Below are 23,001 nucleotides of genomic sequence, written 5' to 3' on the forward strand. Positions count from 1 at the left end.
AAGAAAGAAAGAAAGAAAGAAAGAAAGAAAGAAAGAAAGAAAGAAAGAAAGAAAGAAAGAAAGAAAGAAAGAAAAAGGAAGAAAAGAAAGAAAGATACACGTTTTTGTTCTGTTTGTTTGGGTTTTTTTTTTAACTTTTGCTTTTTGGTTTTTGTTTTTTCATTTTTCTTTTTTTTTAATTTTATTTTTATTTTTAGTTACATTTTGTTAACTCTGTGTCCCAGCTGTATCCCACTCCCTCATTCCCTCCCCAACCCCACACTCCCTCCCTGGTCTCCTCCCTGCCCCTTTCCAAGTCCACTGACAGGGGAGGACCTCCTCCCCCTTCATTTGACCCTGATTTATCAGTATCTTCAGGGCTGGATGCAAAGTCCTCCTCTGTGGCCTAACAGGACTGCTACTCCCCTGGGGGGAGTGGGGTGGTCAAAGTGCCTGCCCTTGAGATCCTGTTAGAAATAGTCTTTGTTCCCCTTACTTTGGAAAACTACGTGGTTACTGAGCTACTAAGGGCCACATCCGAGCAGAAGTTCTAGGTTATATCCATAGATGGTCCTTGGTTGAGTGTCATTCTCAGAAAAGACCCTGTGCCAGGATATATTTGGTCCTTGTAGAGCTCCTATCCTTTCCATATCATACTAACTCCCCTTCTTTCATATGATTCCCTGCACTCTGCTGAGAGTTTGGTTATGAGTCTTATTGTCTGCTTTGAAACACTGCTAGAGTCTTTCAGATGCCTTTTGCGGTAGACTCCTGTCATACATTCAATGCACATCCCATTTGTCTTTCTAAATGAGGATTGATCATCTTTGCCCGTGTCCACTTTCTTGATTATCTTCTTTAGGTGTGTAGATTTCATTATGTTTATCGTATCTTGTAGGTCTATATAAACGAGTATATTCCATGTTTGTCTTTCTCCTTCTGGGATACTTCACTCAGAATGATCTTTTCTAGATCCCACCATTTGCCTGCAAATTTCATGATTTCCTCCTTTTTGATTTCTGAGTAGTATTCCATTGTGTAAAAATGCCACAATTTCTGTATCCATTCCTCCATTGATGGACATCTGGGTAGTTTCCAAGTTCTGGCTATTACATATAAAGCTGCTACAAACATGATTAAACAAATGTCCTTGTTGTGTACTTGAGCAAATTTTGGGTATATACCTAGCAGTGGTATAGCTGGGTCTTGAGGTAGCACTACTCCTAACTGTCTGAGAAAGCACCAGATTGACTTCCAAAGTGGTTGTACCAGCTTACATTCCCACCAGCAATGGAGGAGGGTTCCCCTTTCACTACAACCTCTCCAGCATGTGCTGTCACTTGAGTTTTTGATCTTGGCCATTCTGATGGGTGTAAGGTGAAATCTCAGGGTCGTTTTGATTTGCATTTCCCTAATGGCTAATGACGTTGAACATTTCTTTAAGTGTTTCTCTGCCATTCGATGTTCCTCTTTCAAAAATTCCCTGTTTAGCTCCATTCCCCATTTTTTAATTGGATTACTTGGTTTGTTGCTTTTCTGCTTCTTTAGTTCTTTATATATATTAGATATTAGCCCTCTGTCAGATAAAGGGTTGGTGAAGATTCTTTCCCAATCTGTAGGCAGTCGTTTTGTTTTGATGATGGTGTCTTTTGCTTTACAGAAACTTTTCAGTTTCATGAGGTCCCATTTATTGATTGTTGCTCTTAGAGCCTGTGCTGTTGGTATTCTGTTCAGGAAGTTGTCTCCTGTGACAATGAGTTCTAGGCTGTTCCCCACTTTTTCTTCTAACAGATTTAGAGTATCTGGTTTTATGTTGAGGTTCTTGATCCACTTTGACTTTAGTTTTGTGCAGGGTGATGAATATTGATCTATTTTCATTTTTCTGCATGTAGACATCCAGTTGGTCCAGCACCATTTGTTGAAGATTCTGTCTTTTTTCCATTGAATGGATTTGGCTTCTTTGTCAAATATTGAGTATTCATAGGTGTGTGGGTTTATTTCCGGGTCTTCTATTCCGTTCCATTAATCCTCCTTTCTGTTTCTATGCCAATACCATGCAGTTTTTATCATTGTTGCCCTGTAGTACAGCTTGAGATCAGGAATGGAGATACCTCCAGATGATCTGTTGTACAGGATCGTTTTGGAGATTCTGGGTTTTTTGTTTCTCCATATGAAGCTGACAATCTTTTTTCAAGGTCTGTAAAGAATTGAGTTGGTATTTTGATGGGAATTGCATTGAATCTGTAGATTGCTTTTGGCAAGATGGCCATTTTCACAATGTTAATCCTACCAATCCATAAGCACAGGAGATCTTTCCATCTTCTGATATCTTCCTCGATTTCTTTCTTCAGAGACTTGAAGCTTTTCTCAAACAGGTCTTTCACTTGCTTGGTTAGAGTCACACCAAGGTACTTTATGTTATTAGTGGCTATTGTGAAGTGTGTTGTTTCCCTAATTTCTTTCTCAGCCTTTTTGTCTTTGGTATACATGAGGGCTTCTGATTTTTTTGAGTTGATTTTGTATCCTGCCAATTTGCTGAAGGTTTTTATCAGCTGAAGGAGATCTCTGGTTGAATTTTTGGGGTTGCTCATGTATACTATCATATCATCTGCAAATAGTGACACTTTGACCTCTTCCTTTCCGATTTGTATCCCCTTGATCTCCTTTAGTTGTCTTATTGCTCTGGCTAGGACGTCAAGTACTATGTTAAAGAGATATGGAGACAATGGGCAGCCTTGTCTTGTCCCTGATTTCAGTGAAATTGTTTTAAGTTTCTTTCCATTGAGCTTGATGTTGGCTATAGGCTTGCTGTATATTGCCTTTACTATGTTTAGGTATGTGCCTTGTATCCCTGATCTCTCCAAATCTTTAAACATGAATGGGTGTTGGACTTTGTCAAATGCTTTTTCAGCATCTAAGGAGATGATCATGTGGTTTTTCTCCTTCAGTTTGTTTATGTGGTGGATTATATTGATGGATTTCCATATATAGAACCACCCTTGCATGCCTGGGATGAAGCCTACTTGGTTGTGGTGGATGATATCTTTGATGTGTTCTTGGATTCGGTTTGCAAGTATTTTATTGAGTATTTTTACGTCAATGTTCATAAGAGAGATAGGTCTGAAGTTCTCTTTTTTTGTTGGATCTTTGTGTGGTTTAGGTATCAAGGTGACTATGGCTTCAAAGAATGAGTTTGGTAGGGTTCCTTCTGTTTCTTTTTTGTGGAATAGTTTGAGGAGAATTGGTGTTAGCACTTCTTTCAAGGTCTTGTAGAATTCTGCGCTGAAGCCATCTGGCCCAGGGCTTTTTTTGGAGGGGAGACTGTGAATGACTGCTTTAATTTCCTTGGGAGATATAGGGCTATCAAGTCTTTCTACCTGATCTTGACTTAATTTTGGTAGATGGAATCTGTCAAGAAAATTATCCATTTCATTTATATTTTCTAATTTTGTGGCATATAGGCTTTTGTAGTATGACCTAATAATTGTTTGGATTTCCTCAGTGTCTGTAGTTATGTCCCTATTTTCATTTCTGATTTTGCTGATTTGGATAGTTTCTCTCTGCTTTTTAATTATTTTGGCTAAGGGTTTGTCTATCTTGTTGATTTTGTCAAAGAACCAGCTTTTTGTTTCATTGATCCTTTGAATAGTTTTATTTGTTTCTAATTGATTGATTTCAGCCCTGAGTTTGATTATTTCCAGCTGTCTGCTCCTCTTGGGTGTATCTGCTTCTTTTTTTTTTCCTAGGGTTTTCATTTGGGCCATTAAGTTGTTTGTATATGATGTTATGAATTTCTTCTTGAAGCACTTAGTGCTATAAATTTTCCTCTGAGCACTGCTTTCAATGTGTCTCCTAAATTTGGGTATGTTGTTCCTTCATTTTCCTTGAATTCTAGAAAGTCTTTAATTTCTTTCTTTATTTCTTCCTTAACCCAGCTGTCATTGAGTAGTAAGTTGTTCAGTTTCCATGTGCTTGTCGGCTTTTTGTTGTTTCTGTTGTTGTTGATGTCCAGCTTTAGTCCATGGTGGTCAGATAGTATACAAGGGATTATTTCAATCCTTTTGTATCTGTTGGGGCTTACTTTGTGACCCACTATATGGTCTATTTTGGAGAAGGTTCCATGTGGTGCTGAAAAGAAGGTGTACTCTTTTGAGTTTGGGTGAAAAGATGTGTAGATGTCTATTAGTGAGAGACCGAATTGACAGCTATCGTTAAAACCTAGAGTAGGTGCCTAGGTGCGGTAAAGTAGTTAGTAATGCCCTGAGGGGAGAGCTACCTCACTGCATTCTTTCCCCACCCACTAGAGATACGGTTGCTAGGAAACTAGACCATCCCCCTAGGGAAGGACACCTGGTCATTAATGGCCTGGGAACCTTCCTATAGCCAATCAATTCAAAATGTGGCATTTTGACCAATAGATGCTTGCCAGGCAAGAATTGCCCCTGCCTTGGGTATGCTGGGAGGAACCAGAATCTATAAATCACCCAACTAACCTGGGCACGGGCGCTCAGCTCCCACCACTTTGGCGGTGGGGCTGTGTGGGCCCAAGCTGCAGCTTGTAATTTACAATAAAAAGACCCTCATGTGTTTTGCAACGGAGTCGATTCCTGTAGATCTTTTGGAGGCTTGAGAACTGGGTATAACATTTGGAGGTCTCACCAAGATTCTAGGGCCCCCCCAAGACCTCAGGACTGATCCGGAGGGTCTCATACCAGCTGATAAGTGTCATGTCTGTGTCTCAGTCTGTTGTGCGGTGTGCAGTGTTCACTTTGGCGCCTATCTTCTGAATTCTGTTCTGCCTCGAGGCATCTGTATGAGTGACTAAATGTGATTTGGATAGACGTGTCAAACAATCACAGTCACTGAAGTTGGGAGAGACGTCCCCCAACTTCATCAGTATCTGGAGGTGGTCTAGAACCACCCACCACTCAGGCTTCTGTGGCAGAGGAGCCAGAGCGGGAATCTGAAGGTCTGTTTTTACAGTACCTTACCCAGAAAGGGACTTGGGCCTGGGGGCTCGTCCTGGAGGAATTTCTGTAAGGTCTCAGTTTTGGTCCAGGGAAATTTGGCCAGCTGTAGGGTGTTTTTTTGTCTCAATGTCTCTGTGCAGTTTTTGTTCATGTTTACCTTCTGTTTTCTGTTCTGAAAGGCCTCACAAAACTTGTTTAAAATGTGTGCCTATGTGTTCATTAGATCTATGAACGCATATGTATGGTGTATCACGTGGTATGTAAAGTGCCTCAGTGCCTCACCGCTATCTTGACTTTGCCATGTGGGTTGTGGTGTGACCTCCATCTTGATGTGGGTAAAAAAAAAAAGGAAACCTTGGTCAAATAATTCTCATTTCCTTCTGGGTTAATGGGATGAGTTGGTTTGGATTGGTATTGGTTTTAAAAGTTACATTGTTTGCACTGGTAAATGCTGGTTTTAAAATCTGGTTTTGACTTTTAAAGATTTTGGTCATACCTTGTGACTTCTCTCCTACAAAAGGGGTACTTTGATACTGCAAAAACGGGTTTTAAAAAAATTGTTTAAATGTTTAAGGCTATAATAAAACTTCTAAAGTTTATCAGGCATTTGGGCATGACAATGATCTTGGGTAGTCTGACAAAAAATTAAAAGTTTCTCGATCCTTTGGGGGAGAATAAAAATACTTTAATATTTATTTTATCAAGTTTACTAATTGAAACCCAGCCGTATGGTTTGTGCTAATTTAAAAAATTACAGTTTTTAGAATGTATCTTATGGAGAGCTGTTTGGTCTTTACCTTAAAAAAAAAAGAGAGAAAGTTTCAACAAGTTCCTTAAAGCTTGTTCTAAGTTCCTTAGAGTTTATGTGACCTTGAACCATCTTGTCTGCTACAGGGAAGTAATTTTAGAGAAAGAATTTGGCAGTTTCAGAACTCCTCTTGTTTTTGCTTTGCATATAAAAAGCAAATTGTGGACGCTGGGCTCCAGCAGGATCATGTTAGGATGGAAAGGATTTTAATGAGAGTTTGTATGTTGTCTAAAAAGCAAGAGAGAGAGCAAAAAAGTAAGAATGTCTGGTTAAGCCAGAAAAAGGAAGCTAGGAACCTGAAGGTATATAGGATGTTGCAAAAGGTTATTGGATGTATTATAAAAAGCCAGAGAGTTAATATGATTTGAGAAAAAAACTGTATTTAAATATGTTATAGTTCATTTAAAAGGCTGGTGATTCCTCATTACAAAATGTTTTCTTATGCTCTTTTAGGGGGAAAAAATTCTGGCTGATAGGTTTGGTATGGCTAGAATAATTCATACAGTTTAAAATTGTTCTGTACCGTTCTGTTATGCAGTTGGTTCTAAAACTTATTTAATCACTAAGTTAAAAATGTTGGTTGTGGGGGATTGTAAATGCTCCACAATGTTTGCTGTATCATCAGCAGCACCTAATGGCTATGTTTGGTATTGTCAGTCGCAGCCTGTGGTAGCCTAACATGTGGCTAGCTGCCATGATCGTTCAGGGATAGAAAGCATGTGAAGCTGTATTTTTGCTGCCATATTTGTTTAGGGCTTCCAGCTGAGTTCAGTTACACGTGGTCCAGAGAGAAAGAGGGTGGATCCATGAGTTTGTGATCATTTTTGTTCAGGTATCTCAGTTATGTTCAGTCATCTGATTAGTGCTTTGTGATCATTTTTGTTCAGGTATCTCAGTTATGTTCAGTCATTTGATTAGTGCTAAATGCAAAGCTTTTTACTGTTCAATTTTAATGCAAGTAGTAGGAGCAGCAAGATTTGCTAGGCTCTCTATGAACTGTATCTGATTAAAAGATTTGCTTTGATTTTAGTTCAGAAAGAGCAGATTTAAAGTTATACTAACAACTGCAATTGGTTAAGATGTTGAGCTATACCTAGTGTCTTTGTTTAGTTTTTTTTTTACAGTTTAGAGCAGATGATAAAGACAAAGAGTAACTCAGATATGCTGGCCCTCAAGCTTGTCAGAGATCTGATGAATATGGCATTTTAACTGTGTGAGCTTATTGTGACAGAAAGTCCCGAAATCCTGGCAGTAGCTCCCCCAAGGTCTCCGAGAAGATTTGGGCACAACAACAGATGACTGCCACTCTGGATTGTGGTATGCTAACCACTGGGCAATATTGCCTCAACTGGCCCACTGCTAGGGCCCAGCCTAAGCTGTGGACAAAGCCGGGGACATCTGAAGAGCCATTGTCTCACATTGTGAGAGGCAAGGTGAGGTCAATCTCTTCTGTTCCTCTTTCCACAGAAGCATTAAAAGCAGGCTCTCACCTTCTGTGCCTGGCTGGACAGCCTCTGTTCAGGATGCCGTGAGACACAGGAACTAGGGACACTGCCTAGGTGATGGACTAAGTAGTCATCTCTGTCATTTTGATTGACACATGGATTGGTATATTTATTTAGCTTATAATTTATCCTTCTCAGGTCTCTGAACACCTTGATGGCTATGCTAAGCTTACGGTAGCTTTGCAGCTAGAGAGAAGACAATTAGATCCACTGTTAGTTTATTGATCAGTTCATTAGGTAGAACTACTGGGTACTAGATTTCTTATTTAGAAAGGAAAACAGGTTTGCCTTGCTCACAGAATTCATGTTAGTTATCTGTGTCTTAAGATATATAGCTAGATAAAAAAAAAATACGGAACCTATGTAGAGTCTGAGGATATAGGAGTTTAGGTTGTAAAAATCTAAAGTGTTGTTATTTAGTCTGAGAAAATGTTTCAGGGTTGATAAATGCAAAAAAAATTGGAGTGTCTAAGTTGATGTTTTAAGGTATATAATTATAAGTTATAATAATATAAAAATAGTTTAAAGCATGTTAAAAATGAGAGATACTTTAGATCTCTCCCCCCTCTTTGCTACTGTTGTGCTTATGTTATGAGATTTCAGAAGTTCAGAGTTTTGACATTAATCAATAGAGTTCTGATAAGTTGATGGAGCACTGACTGCTTATTATTCAGTCACCAGGTTGAGATTTTAATTTCCTTTGGTTGGCTTCTGGAGATAGACTTAAAGGTACTTCTCATCATGTTAAACACATCTGTTTAATGTGTATATCTGACCCAAAAGTCATAGCTTTTAGTATGGTATTCTTAATATCTGCCATTTCTGGGGTAGATTTTTGACACAGGAATATCTTAAACCTATTCCTTCTAGTTACTTTATAAAGAAAAATCAAGCATCCAGGGTTTAGCACTAAAGCCAGTAATGTATTTCTGCCTAACTTTCCAGTATGAACATAGAGATGGGGACTAAAAGATGCTGAGTGTATAAAAAGATGGCCAAGCTTCATTCGTGGCTAATTACCAACAGCTATGCCCACAGAAAAAATGTTACCGTGGACACACTTAAGTTGTGTATAAAGGTTATAAAACAAACAGCTGATACTTATTCAGTGGGATGCAGTTTTACCTGTTACTCTCAAAATGTTCAATTTGCTGATATGTTACTTTTCTGAGTATTTAAAATTATGTATTTCCTTTTGTGTACTAAAAAATTTCATATGAGTTTCAGGATTTGACCTGGATCTGGCATAGCTCAAAAGGATCACAGATGAGATTTTCCCTGATCTTTCCAATTTAATAGATAAATTTTAACTTCTGTCTCCAGTCTAAATTTGTCTCAGCAGATTTTCACCTGTTTAACTCTGTTCTGGGATCAGCTGTGGACTGCAAGCTGAGATCTGGACTTCCTGGAAACTGACCTGATTGCTCCCTGCCTCTTCGGGTGGATCAATTAACCAGATGCTTGGGACTGGCCTATTGCCCAGCCTTTGACTGGCATTTCAGCCTCCCTAGCTCCTGATGCCTACGGTCCAACGGTCAGCATCGAAGAAGCTCCAAAAGACGGATCTTCGCCCAAATCCCCCCCTAGCAGGCTGAAATGCTAAGTCAAAAGTGGCTCCCTGGCATTAGCTATTATCTTGGGCGTCTGCTTAGCTGAAATAAAAACTAATATTGCAGCAACTGGGCTAAAAGCCTAGAGAGACCCTAGAAAAAAAGGATAATAGTTCTCCTTGGCTTACTACCACTATATCTACCCTGAAGGGACCCTTACTCATTTTGATTTTTATTTTGGGGCCTTGTATTTTCAATTACTTAATGGCTTTCATAAAAAAATGCTTATCTATAAGATACAAGGGGTCATGTCTGGAAGACCCAAGATTGGGTCTTCAAATGATCATGGGAAAGGGGGAAATGAGAGACCAAAGTGACAGCTATCGTTAAAACCTAGAGTAGGTGCCTAGGTGTGGTAAAGTAGTTAGTAATGCCCTGAGGGGAGAGCTTCCTCACTGCATTCTTTCCCCACCCACTAGAGATACGGTTGCTAGGAAACTGGACCATCCCCCTAGGGAGGGACACCTGGTCATTAATGACCTGGGAACCTTCCTATAGCCAACCGATTCAAAATGTAGCATTTTGACCAATAGATGCTTGCCAGGCAGGAATTGCCCCTGCCTTGGGTATGCTGGGAGGGACCAGAGTGTATAAATCACCCAACTAACCTGGGCACGGGCGCTCAGCTCCCACCGCTTCGGTGGTGGGGCTGTGTGGGCCCAAGCTGCAGCTTGTAATTTACAATAAAAAGACCCTCATGTGTTTTGCAACGGAGTCGATTCCTGTAGATCTTTTGGGGGCTCGCGAACTGGGTATAACAATTAGGTCCATTTGATTTAGGGATTCTGTGAGTGCTTTTATTTCCCTATGTGGTGTCTGTCTAGATCTGTTCCTTGATGAGAGTGGGGTGTTGAAGTCTCCCACTATTAAGGTATTAAGATCAATGTATGATTTAAGCTTTAATATTGTTTCATTTACGAATGTAGGTGCTCTTGTATTTGGGGCATAGATATTCAAAATTGTGATGTCCTCTTGGTGAATTTTTCCTTTGATGAGAATATAGTGGCCCTCCTTATCTTTTTTGATTAACTTCGGATGAAAGTCTATTTTATTAGATATTAGGATGGCTACTCCAGCTTGTTTTCTGGAACCATTTGCTTGAAAGACATTTTTCCAGCCCTTTACTCTGAGGTAGTGTTTATCTTTGTTGCATAGGTGTGTTTCTTGGATACAACAGAATGTTGGATCTTGTTTCTACAACCATTCTGTTAGTCTGTGTCTTTTTATTGGTGAGTTGAGTCCATTGATATTGATAGATAATAGTGACCAATGCATGTTAGTACCTTTTTTAATGGAGTCGGTGATCTTACCCTGTTTCATTGCTTGTTTTCTTTTCATTTTTGTTGGGATATTATCTGTATGCTCTGTTTTCTTGAAATATATTGTTTTCTTTATCTATGATAATTGAAAGTTTTCCTGGCATAGTAGTCTAGGCTGACATCTGTGGTCTCTTAGAGTCTATAAGACATTTGTCCAGGTTCTCTGGCTTTAATAGTTTGTGATGAGACTATGTTACTTGGCCTTTGTCTCTTTCAGGTTTTAATATTTTTTATTTGTTCTGTTCATTCAGTATTTTAATTATTATGTGATGGGACAATTTTTTTTCTGGTCCAATCTATTTGGTGTTCTGTAAGCTTCTTGTATGTTTATAGGCATCTCTTTTATTTTAGGTTGGGGAAAATTTTTTCTATGGTTATGTTGAAAGTATTTTTGGTCTCCTTATGGAACTCCTATCCCCTCTGGGTCCTTCTAGCCTCTCTTTTTTCCATAAGATCACTACTCTCTGCCCAAAGTTTAGGTGTGAGTCTCAGCATCTTCCTCAATCCCCTGTTGGGTGGAGACTTTCAGAGGACCTCTATAGTAGCATCCTGCTATGTTCCCTCTCTTCCACCACTTCTGGGGTCTATCCTGTTTGCCATTCTGAATGGGATTTGAAATCTGAGCCCAGGGGCCTTTGCAGAGACTAATAAAGCAAGCAAGGACCGTGAATAGAGAGGATCTAGATCCACTGCTCAGATGTAGCCCATAGGCTGCTCAATCTCCATATGGGTTCCTGAATGAGAGGATCAGGGACTGTGTCTTTCATGAATTTGATTGCCTGCTCTTTGATCAATTGCTCCTGGTGATGCGGCCTTGCCAGGCCACAGAAGAAGAGGATCCAGGCAGATTTGATGAGACTTGATAAGCTAAGGTGAGCTGGAAGGGGAGGTGAACTTCGCCTTTCAGTGGACTAAGAGAAGAGGATAGGAGGGAAGAGGGAAGGAAGGTGGGACCAGAAGAAGATGTGGGAGGGACTGCAATCAACATATAAAGTGAATAAATCATAAAATAAAATAACATAACATAAATTGGTTCTTGGAGCCGGGAATCTTCTCTTTCTTCTATTCCTATTATTATTAGGTTTTGTCTTTTCATGATGTTCCTGGTTTTTCAGATATTTTGTATCAGTAACTTTTTACAGTTTAGGCTTCTTTGACCAATGTATTGATTTCTTCAGCTGCATCTTCTGTGCCTGATATTCTCTACTTCATCTCTTGTATTCTGTTGGTGATGTTTACATCTGTAGCTCCTGTTATTGTCCCTAAGTTTTTCATCTGCAGGATTCACTCAGTTTGAGTTTCCTTTATTGTATTTATTTCCATTTTCAGGTCTTGAACCATTTTATTTATTTATTTCACATGTTTACTTGTAGTTTCATGGATTTCATTAGGGAACTTGTTCATTTCCTGTTTAATGGACTCTGTATTTTTCATGAGAACAAATTTAAGGTCATTTTCTTGTGTTTCAGATGTGTTAATATATCCAGGGCTTGTTGTATTAGGATAGCTCAGTTCTGGTGGTGCCATATGTCCCTAGCTTTTGTTGGTTGTTTTCTTACATTTGCCTTTAGCCAATACCATGCAGTTTTTATTACTATTGCTCTGTAGGACAGCTTGGGATCAGGCATAGATACCTCCACATGATCTGTTGTTGTACAGGATTGTTTTGGAAATTCTGGGTTTTTTGTTTTTCCATATGAAGCTGAGAATCTTTCTTTCAAGTTCTGTAATGAATTTTGTTGGTATTTTGAGGGGAATTGGATTAAATCTGTAGATTGATTTAAGCAGGATGGCCATTTTCACAATGTTAATCCTACCAATCCATGAATATGGGAACTCTTTCCATCTTCTGATATCTTCAATTTCTTTCTTCAGTTTCAACATCTTCAATTTCTTTCGGAGACTTAAAGTTTTTTCAAACAGGTCTTTCACTTGCTTGGTTAGAGTCACCCCAAGGTACTTTATGTTGTTAGTGGCTATTGTGAAGGGTGTTGTTTCCCTGATTGCTTTCTTGGGCCCTTTGTCTTTAGTATACAGGAGGGCTTCTGATTTTTTGAGTTTATTTTGCATCCTGCCACTTTGCTGAAGGTGTTTATCAGCTGAAGGAGTTCTCTGGTTGAATTTTTGGGGTCGCTCATGTATGCTATCTTATCATCTGTGAATAGTGACACTTTGACCTCTTCCTTTCCAATTTGTATCCCCTTGATCTCATTTAGTTGTCTTATTGCTTTAGCTAGGACTTCAATTACTATGTTGAAGAGATATGGAGAGAGTGGGCAGCCTTGTCTTATCCCTGATTTCAGTGGGATTGACTTAAGTTTCTCTCCATTGTGTTTGATGTTGGCTCTAGGCTTGCTGTATATTGCCTTTACTATCTTTAGGTATATCATTGTCATTGATGTTGGCTGTGTGTTTCTGATGCCTTCTAGACTCCATGGATGAGTAGCGCCCTAGGCCAGAGGTTGGATATTCCAAGGGTTCAGCAGCCTTTCACAAAAGGCTGGTAGGGCTGTGGGTTAGAGGTTACAATAAAGTGTCCCTGGGACCCTGTAATCTTCCTCTAGAAAGTGTGTAGAGCTGTGGCTGGAAGCTGGGTGATTCTGGGCCTCTGGGGAGTCAGGTAATGCTGTGGACTCAAGGCTTGAACTCAGGGAATAGCCAGAAACTCTCTGCTGGTTTTGTCACACTTTAACCCCCAGGCAGGGGATTGGAGTGGAGGGTTTAACCTAGATAATCCTTGGGTCCAGTCTGGTATGTCTCCTCTGGAAGGCTGGTAGGGCCATAGGCCATAGGCTGGATGGTGGGAACTAGGAGCCCTCCTTGGAAAGACAGGTAGGGCTATGAGCTAGAACCTGAAACCCTGTGTTCCCTATAAATTTTTACTGAGATTTACAGAAAAAATTCACAGAAACACAATACCTTCTGAATTGTTTTTCCAAATCACTAAAAGCATTTATAATTTACACGGAATGCAGCAGTATCTGCCCCAAATTTGCAAATGTTCATGTCTTATAACTCCCTAAATAAACTTGAGTTACTTCAAACTTGCAGTTATTTGGTTGTCATATTACCTCAGTATTTTGGAGGTTTAGCAAAAATTATTAACTTGCAGTTAAATTTCTCTAAATTGTACTTATACATTTGGGTGGATAGACCCTATAGTGCTCTGCTTCTCTAAACCAAAAATGAGATGTGCCTACTGAAATATTTAAATAATAATAATAATAATATAAATATATTTATATTAGGAGTTTGCTTTGGTTTCAGATAGAGATAATTGCAGATACCTAGGGATAAAGCAAATGGAGACGTAGTGAAACCTAATATGATACTGTTTTATTTATTCAAATAAAATATGGCAGAGTGAATGGAATTTTATGTAAGAAGTGGGAAATAGTAAGAGCTGGAGGGGACGAGAACTCCACAAGAAGAGCAACAGAACAAGATAATTTGAACACAGAGAACTTCCCAGAAAATCATACTCCAACCAAGGACTATTCGTGGAGATGACCTGGAACCCCTGCACAGGTGTAGCCCATGGCAGTTCAGTGTCCAAGTGGGTTACATAGTAATGGGAAGAGGGACTGCCTCTGACATAATCTGATTGGCCTGCTTGTTGATCACTTCCCCCTGAGGGGGGAGCAGCCTTACCAGGCCACAGTAGAGGACAATGCAGCCACTTTTGATGAGAACTGATAGACTAAGATCAGAAACGAGAGGAGAACCTCCCCTATCAGTGGACTTGGGGAGTGGCATGCATGGAGGAAGGGGAGGGAGGGTGGGATCGGGAGGGGAGGAGGGGGGATTATGGGGGGATACAAAATGAATAAAGTGTAATTAATAAAAAATTAAAAAAATATGGCAGCTTAGTTTAGCTACCAAAATCGAAACCAAAAGGGACAGATATTTCAGCACATACTTTTTGTTGTTATTCTGTTACTTGCTTTGTTTTGTTTTGTTTGATTTCAGAGTATCATCTGTGGCACAATAGAAAAACAAGGTTTGGTAATTAGATTGAGGTAAGAAAAGAGAGTCATGTCATAATCTGGACAGAGAATTTTAATGTGAATAATTGCTAACTAGTAATTGAAATATCTACTAAGACAAGTGAAATATTTAGAGAGGAATCTAAAATTTGGGAACTAACTACTATATCTACTGCTGAATAGAATGCCTCAGAAGGAAAATTTTGAAGAGAGTATATCACAAAAGATGAGTGCTGGCTCCTAAACCTTGTTGGGGAATTATGGGTGTATCCCAAAGGAGGGTGGAACAGACTTGAGATAGCAAGCAAAAAACCATTGTGTATTTGTCAGAGGAATTTGCTATAAAGCTGTCTGCTGTGCTGCCTTCAAATTTACTACGTCTTAAATCTCTGGTAAGTTTTAAGCAAATATTATTATCCTTTAGTTCAACTATTCTATTGCTATTATTTACTCAAAAGAAATGAAAACATATCCACAAAAAGGCCTGAAAGAACTCTCTAAGATGATGGAAATGTTCTCTATTTGATCACGCAATGTTGACACTATTTTCCAAAGCCTTTTTTTTTAATTTTTAAAAATTCACCCCACGTACTTTCCATTTTATTTCCAAAATATTTTCATTCTAATCAACGTTGATGGAGATGGGGAATGTGGGCATATAGGAACAGATAATAAAATACAAAAGTGTAAACTGTTTAAAATGTATTTATTTTAAGAGAAATAATAGAATTAGTAGTACTTAAGACAGAATAGAATAAAAATTGTTTTTGGTCAAGGTTAGATTTTTCTAGGGAGCAAGATTACAGAGGAAAAAATATATATCTACGGTATTCTCTTTCCTGTATTACTTTATGCAACTTCAGTCATCTGGCGCAATTGGGTTTGAATGTTCTGAAATGGCATCACATACATGACTGTTGATGTTGGTGTGCCACCTATATCTTACAAAGGGATCATTTGAGAGTTGTCAGGAAGAAACAACCAGTAACTGAGCAGATGACCTTGCCATGCTACACAACTCTGAAGACTATATAGTTTGTTCCTCTAGTATTCATGAAAATGAAAGGTGGGTAGGATGGCCCATCTCTGGTTCTAAAGCTCAGGAAACAGAAATAGGTCATCTCTGTAGCAAGGGAACTACACAGAGTAGCCAAATAGTCAAGTTCTGGGTTCAAGCAAAACACATTCCCTTAAAATATAAAGTGGAGAGCAAATGGGGAAGACACCCAACATCAACCTTGGGCTTCTGAATGCATGTGAAAATTGGTGCACATGTACCTCCACACATGTGCCCACATAGAAGCAAACACACACACACACACACACACACACACACACACACACTCATTATATGGTCATGCACATGCAAAAAGGAAAAGAGTTGAACAGAAGGTAGTCTTCAAGGTACAAACACTTTATTAGCTCATGTCATAATTTCTAATGCCCCATTGCCCAGAGAATGCCACTTTGACTAGGACATTTTATGCTGTAGCAAACAAAGTACCTGTTGTCGGGTGAAAACTAAATAAATCTGAGAGCATCAGAGTATTACCAATGCACCCAGGATTTAATATTTTAAGGTAAGCAATGACTGAAACTATTTTGTGATCCCTATATTCATGATAAGTATAAATACCAATGAATCTGCTTATGCCAACAGTTCCTAAGAATCAAAGCCTTAAAAATATGAAGGAAAATGGGTTGAGTGGCATAGATCTCCTGTCTATGAAGTATGGTTGTGAGAAATACACAAGGGTATGGACAAGGCAGTGTGGTGCATGTAAGGCCACTGATGTTGCAATCAATTCGAGGACAGTTGGAGCAGTGTTATCTATCCACAGCCAGCAGCAAATACAAAATAGCAGCAAAACCTAACAAGAATGTTAGCCAGTCATTCTCCTTGGGAAAAGGGAACACCACATTATTTTTTTAAAAATATTACAACCCAGTCCAGGATGCATACAATTTTTCTCAATGTCATGAGATTCTAAAGACAATCAATTTGAAAAATACGTGTGTCATAGAGCATTTATGGAAGAGGGATCATACTAGGAAATGATAGTGTTTAGCAGCTTGTAAAACGTGTTATCTTGAAACTTCGGCTTTGAATGAGCAAATTTGTATACAGAACAATTGACCATATGACCTTTAATGTTCTTTTCCAGTACTGAGATTTTATGATAAACCAGTTAGTAATAATTTTATTACAGCTCATTTTCTCCTGGCTGAGAAAATTCCCTTTTTCTTACAAGCACATACACATATGCTTGTACTCAAAGCATAGCTCTCAGACAAATGACGGTTCTATTTTGTAATATTTGTCTTCTGACAGAAAAGGACCAACTCTTGAGTTATTGCCTCATTAGAGAAAATAAAATCATTGACAACTCCCAGCATTGTAAAAATGAAAATATTGTAACTTTCCTTTGTGAGAGTTATTTTGACTTTCATTTTACTTTGAACATCAGAAACTTCTCTTCTAGGCCTTTGTGTTTTGTTTTTCCAATGCTGGAAATCAAATCTAGGGCCTAATGAGTGATACTGAGCTTTATCTCCAGTCCAAGGTATTCAGACATTTTAACTCCTGTTTCTAACTATGTTGAAAGACTGTGGAAACAAATGCTAAAGGTTGAATGTGGGGAAACTGCAGGCCTGTGCAAAGACTAACAAAAGATGTAAGCTTATGTTTCATAGTGATCAAATAGAAAAACATAAATAATTTTCATTGTTCTCTATTTCATAAAGCATCATGAAAAGACAGCTTTGCTAACTTAAAATTTGATTCCCCAAGTATTTTTATTTGCTCTGTCTGCACGGCAAAGCTTATGGACAACTTACTTGCCTGAGTGCCCAGAGGTTATGGATCTTCCACTCATATCACATTGCAAGCCTTGGAGTAATCACAAAGGCTTATGATTTTTTTTCACTAAAGCAAAACAGAGTGAAAAGAAAATGCTATTGAGCATACTTAGTGAGCGACATCATTTATATGTGACAGTAGCACATTTTCAATAATGAGGCCAGCAGAGAAAACATAGACAGCAGGAAAGATGCTGTAGTGAAAATTATGCTCAGTGAGCCAGCTTAGCTGTTTGTAGTGGACCCCAAATTCACAAAAAATCGAGAAAAAAATGGCTTTTCCTCAGAAAATTAAGAATAGTGTTATCTCAAGTTCCAACTATACCATTCCTAGGCATATACCCAAAAGATGCCCCACCATTCAATAAGGACATTTGTTCAACCATGTTTGTAGCAGCTCTATTCATAATAACCAGAATCTGGAACTACCTAGATATCCCTTAACAGAGGAATGGATACAGAAAGTGTGGTACATTTACACAGTGGAGTACTACTCAGCAATTAAAAACAAGGAAATCATGAAATTTTCTGGCAAATGCAAGGAACTAGAAAAGATCTTCCTGACTGCGGTAACCCAGAAACAGAATGGCAGTCATGGTATACACTCACTAATAAGTGGATATTAGCCATATAATATAGGATAGCCATCTATAGACCTAAAGAAGCTACACACTAAGGAGGACCTTGGGGAAGATGCTTAAATCTCATTCAGGGTTTCAAACAGGATAGACACCAGAAGTGGTAGAAGAGAGGAAACAGGATTTGGAGTCTACTACAGAGGGCCCTTTGAAAGGAATCACCCAACAGGAGATCAAAGCAGGTACTGAGACTAAGAGCCAAACTTTGGACAGAGCACAAGGAATCTTATGGAGAAAGAGAGGGGTGGGATTAGAGGGACATGGAGAGGACAGGAGCCCCACAAGTAGACAAACAAAACTAAAATGTCTGAGCCCAGGGTGTCCTGCAGAGACTGGTGCACCAACAGAGGACCATACATGAAGAGGACCTAGACTTCTCTGCTCATATGTAACCAATTGGCAGCTCAGTCTCCATGTGGATCTCCAAGGGATGGGATCAGGAGCTGCCTCTATCATGAACTCAGTTAACTGCTGTCTGATCACTCGCCCCCGATTATACAACTTTGCCAAGCCATGGAGGAAGAGGATCAAAGCAGATGAGACATAACAAGCTATGGGCAGATGGCAATAGTGGAGAACTACCCCTTTCAGTGGACTAGGGAAAGGGAATGAGGGAAAGAGGGAGGGAGAGTCGGACTGGGGGAGTTGAGGGATAGGGTTTTAATCAGAATATATAATGAATAAATTGTGAAGAAAAAATAAAAAAAAAGAATGCATGTCATATTCTCTCTCTCTCTCACCTGTCATAGTTACTGGTTATTTCTCCTTTGTTGATCATTATGTTGATATGCCTACAATGAATGAAACCTTCATTTTCATGCTTTATTGAAAGAAAGAATAATATTTTCAGCAACTACCAAGCAGCGGAGTTAAACAACATGAAAAGGAACTTCAAAATTATTGCCAGTTCCTAGGATGAAAAGAATTCTTCCTGAATTTTTTCCCATATCAATTATACCTGCAATCTACCAGCTCCCTAAACTCCATGCTCATAACATTCTTTTGAGAATAGCAAAAATACTGCTTCATATTCATCTCCTAAAAGGCAATGCCTTATATTTGGTGAAATATCAGAACAGGCACATATCTGGCTGGTGGCATGTGGCAGTGTATGTCTATAATCTAAGTGCTCAGAAGGTTGATATAGCAATATCACAAGTTTGAGATGAGCCTGGGCAATATTGTGAGTCCAGGTCAACCTGGACTATATAGCAACGCCTACATCTGTGCAGGGGTTCTAGGTTCTCTCCATGAATGGTCCTTGGTTAGAGTATCAATATTTTGGGGTATGAAGCCATTCACTACAGAGACATTTGTTTGGGGTTTAGTAACAGTTTAGTTATAGCCCAATTCATAAAGGCAGCCTAGTAGAAGTATAGAAACAATGGGAATTTCTACCAAGGAGATAAATACACAGTGGACAGCTACTCAGCAATAGAAAGAAAATGAAATGCAATAGAAAAGAAATGAAATAGAAGGGAAAGAAATGAAACATGCACTAATTGGGTAAATCTCATCATCATAAAGTTGAATGAGTGATTGTAGATGAAATGCAAGCCTTGAAAATAGACAAAAATGCTAAGTGATAAAAACAAGATCAGTGTATGCCTAAGCCTACAGGAATGCCAATGATAAAGAAATGTTGATTTTCTTTTTTTTTTTTTTTTTTTTTTTTTTTTGTTTATACATTGTGCCTGCTTTATTAATATTCTATTCTCTTACATTTTTTTTATTTATTTTTTTTTATTTTATTTTTCTTTTTAGTTACATTTTGTTAACTCTGTGTCCCAGCTGTATCCCGCTCCCTCATTCCCTCCCCAACCCCACACTCCCTCCCTGGTCTCCTCCCTGCCCCTTTCCAAGTCCCCTGATAGGGGAGGACCTCCTCCCCTTTCATCTGACCCTGTTTTATCAGGTATCTTCAGGGCTGGCTGCAAAGTCCTCCTCTGTGGCCTAACAGACTGCTCCTCCCCTGGGGTGGGGGTCAAACAGCCTGCCCTTGAGATCCTATTAGAAATAGTCCGTGTTCCCCTTACTTTGGAAAACTACTTGGTTACTGAGCTACCACAGGCCACATCCGAGCAGAAGTTCTAGGTTATATCCATAGATGGTCCTTGGTTGAGTGTCAGTCTCAGAAAAGACCCTGTGCCCAGATATATTTGGTCCTTGTGGAGCTCCTATCCTTTCCATATCATACTAACTTCCCTTCTTTCATATGATTCCCTGCACTCTGCCGAGGGTTTGGTTATGAGTCTTAGTGTCTGCTTTGAAACACTGCTAGGTAGAGTCTTTCAGATGCCTTTTGTGATAGACTCCTGTCATAAGTTCAATGCACATCCCATTTGTCTTTCTAAATGAGGATTAATCATCTTCGCCTGTGTCCACTTTCTTGATTATCTTCTTTAGGTGTGTAGATTTCATTATGTTTATCATGTCTTGTAGGTCTATCTAAGCGAGTATATACCAAGTTTGTCTTTCTCCTTCTGGGATACTTCACTCAGAATGATCTTTTCTAGATCCCACCACTTGCCTGCAAATTTCATGATTTCTTCCTTTTTGATTGCTGAGTAGTATTCCATTGTGTAAAAATACCACAGTTTCTGTATCCATTCCTCCGTTGATGGACATCTGGGTTGTTTCCAAGTTCTGGCTATTACAAATAAAGCTGCTATGAACATGGTTGAACAAATGTCCTTGTTGTGTACTTGAGCAAATTTTGGGTATATACCTAGGAGTGGTATAGCTGGGTCTTGAGGTAGCACTACTCCTAGTTGTCTGAGAAAGCGCCAGATTGACTTCCAGAGTGGTTGAACCAGTTTACATTCCCACCAGCAATGGAGGAGGGTTCCCTTTTCTCCACAACCTCTCCAGCATGTGCTATCACTTGAGTTTTTCATCTTGGCCATTCTGATGGGTGTAAGGTGATATCTCAGGGTCGTTTTGATTTGCATTTCCCTAATGGCTAATGAGGTTGAGCATTTCTTTAAGTGTTTCTCTGCCATTCGACGTTCCTCTTTCGAGAATTCTCTGTTTAGCTCTGTTCCCCATTTTTTAAGTAGATTACTTGGTTTGTTGCTTTTCTGCTTCTTTAGTTCTTTATATATACTTGATATTAGCCCTCTGTCAGATAAAGGGTTGGTGAAGATTCTTTCCCAATCTGTAGGCTGTCTATTTGTTTTGATGACAGTGTCTTTTGCTTTACAGAAGCTTTTCAGTTTCATGAGGTCCCATTTATTGATTGTTGCTCTTAGAGCCTGTGCTGTTGGTGTTCTGTTCAGGAAGTTGTCTCCTGTGCCAATGAATTCTAGGCTGTTTCCCACTTTTTTTTCCAGCTGATTTAGAGTATCTGGTTTTATGTTGAGGTCCTTGATCCACTTGGACTTTAGTTTTGTGCAGGGTGATAGATATGGATCTATTTTCATTTTTCTGCATGTAGACATCCAGTTGGTCCAGCACCATTTGTTGAAGATGCTGTCTTTTTTCCATTGAATGGATTTGGCTTCTTTGTCAAATATTGAGAATTCATAGGTGTGTGGGTTTATTTCTGGGTCTTCTATGCGATTCCATTGATCCTCCTTTCTGTTTCTATGCCAATACCATGCAGTTTTTATTACTGTTGCCCTGTAGTACAGCTTGAGATCAGGAATGGAGATACCTCCAGATGATCTGTTGTTGTACAGGATCGTTTTGGAGATTCTGGGTTTTTTGTTTCTCCATATGAAGCTGAGAATCTTTTTTTCAAGGTCTGTAAAGAATTGAGTTGGTATTTTGATGGGAATTGCATTGAATCTGTAGATTGCTTTTGGCAGGATGGCCATTTTCACAATGTTAATCCTACCAATCCATGAGCACGGGAGATCTTTCCATCTTCTGAGATCTTCTTCAATTTCTTTCTTCAAAGACTTGAAGTTTTTCTCAAATAGGTCTTTCACTTGCTTGGTTAGAGTCACACCAAGGTACTTTATGTTGTTAGTGGCTATTGTGAAGGGTGTTGTTTCCCTAATTTCTTTCTCAGCCTTTTTGTCTTTGGTATACAAGAGGGCCTCTGATTTTTTTGAGTTGATTTTGTATCCTGCCACTTTGCTGAAGGTGTTTATCAGCTGAAGAAGTTCTCTGGTTGAATCTTTGGGGTCGCTCATGTATACTATCATATCATCTGCAAATAGTGACACTTTGACCTCTTCCTTTCCGATTTGTATCCCCTTGATCTCCTTTAGTTGTCTTATTGCTCTGGCTAGGACTTCAAGTATAATGTTAAAGAGATATGGAGAGAGTGGGCAGCCTTGTCTTGTCCCTGATTTCAGTGGGATTGATTTAAGTTTCTCTCCATTGAGTTTGATGTTGGCTATAGGCTTGCTGTATATTGCCTTTACTATCTTTAGGTATGTGCCTTGTATCCCTGATCTCTCCAAGACTTTAAACATAAATGGGTGCTGGACTTTGTCAAATGCTTTTTCAGCATCTAAGGAGATGATCATGTGGTTTTTCTCCTTCATTTTGTTTATGTGGTGGATTACATTGATGGATTTCCGTATGTTGAACCACCCTTGCATTCCTGGGATGAAGCCTACTTGGTCATGGTGGATGATATCTTTGATGTGTTCTTGGATTCGGTTTGCAAGTATTTTATTGAGTATTTTTGCATCAATGTTCATAAGAGAGATAGGTCTGAAGTTCTCTTTTTTTGTTGGATCTTTGTGTGGTTTAGGTATCAAAGTGACTGTGGCTTCATAGAATGAGTTTGGTAGTGTTCCTTCTGTTTCTATTTTATGGAATAGTTTGTGGAGAATTGGTGTTAGTACTTCTTTGAAGGTCTTGTAGAATTCTGCGCTGAAGCCATCTGGTCCAGGGCTTTTTTTGGAGGGGAGACTGTTAATGACTGCTTCTATTTCCTTGGGAGATATAGGACTATTCAGTCTTTCTACCTGATCTTGACTTAATTTTGGTAGATGGAATCTGTCAAGAAAATTATCCATTTCATTTAGATTTTCAAATTTTGTGCCATATAGGCTTTTGTAGTATGACCTAATAATCCTTTGGATTTCCTCAGTGTCTGTAGTTATGTCCCCATTTTCCTTTCTGATTTTGCTGATTTGTATGGTTTCTCTCTGCTTTTTAGTTAGTTTGGCTAAGGGTTTGTCTATCTTGTTGATTTTCTCAAAGAACCAGCTTTTGTTTCATTGATTCTTTGGATAATTTTATTTGTTTCTAATTGATTGATTTCTGCCCTTAGTTTGATTATTTCCAGCCGTCTGCTCCTCTTGGGTGTATCTGCTTCTTTTTTTTCTAGGTTTTTCAGTTGGGCCATTAAGTTGTTTGTATGTGAT

Source organism: Psammomys obesus, unplaced genomic scaffold (genome assembly GCF_907164565.1).
Source record: "Psammomys obesus unplaced genomic scaffold, mPsaObe1.curated_primary_1811, whole genome shotgun sequence".
NCBI lineage: Eukaryota > Metazoa > Chordata > Mammalia > Rodentia > Muridae > Psammomys > Psammomys obesus.